Source organism: Leishmania donovani, chromosome 2 (assembly GCF_000227135.1).
Source record: "Leishmania donovani BPK282A1 complete genome, chromosome 2".
Taxonomy (NCBI): Eukaryota; Euglenozoa; class Kinetoplastea; order Trypanosomatida; family Trypanosomatidae; genus Leishmania; species Leishmania donovani.
In genome coordinates, this window is record NC_018229.1 from 333533 (window position 1) to 334097 (window position 565).

Sequence of the window (565 nt, forward strand, 5' to 3'; positions counted from 1 at the left end):
AGCGCTGCCTGCAGCGTTTGTGCCAGCCCATCGTCTTTTATAGCTGCGACACCGCTGCGCCCATGACGTCAGCCGCCGGCATCTCCCCGAGCTTCACGACGATGCCGTCGACGCGAGCGCTCTTGGTGAAGCCACACAGCCAGAGCAACTTTTACGCGATAGACCATGTCACCGCTGTGCACCTGCTGCAGGAGGCTGTGTGCGAGCGGGTCGTGTACAGTCGCTACGGCGTGCTCGGTGTGCGCATCATGAAGCTGCTGCTGCAGCACCACTTCCTTGAGGAGCGGACGCTGGCGGAGCAGTCCATCGCAACGTACGTCAAGGTTCGCGAGGTGCTGCACCAGATGTTCAAGGACGGCTTCCTGCTTCAGCAGGAGGTGCCGCGCACCTCGGCACTCGTCGAACGGTCCGCCAAGGCGAGCGTGTACCTCTGGGGGCTGAGCTGGAGCGCGACGCTGCTGCCTGTGGTGCGCGAGCGGCTCGCGAAAACGCTGACGATTGCGTGGGCGAAGCTCCGTGAGGCGCAGCAGCAGGCGTCCGCCGTCGCAAAACCTGCGGCCGGCGT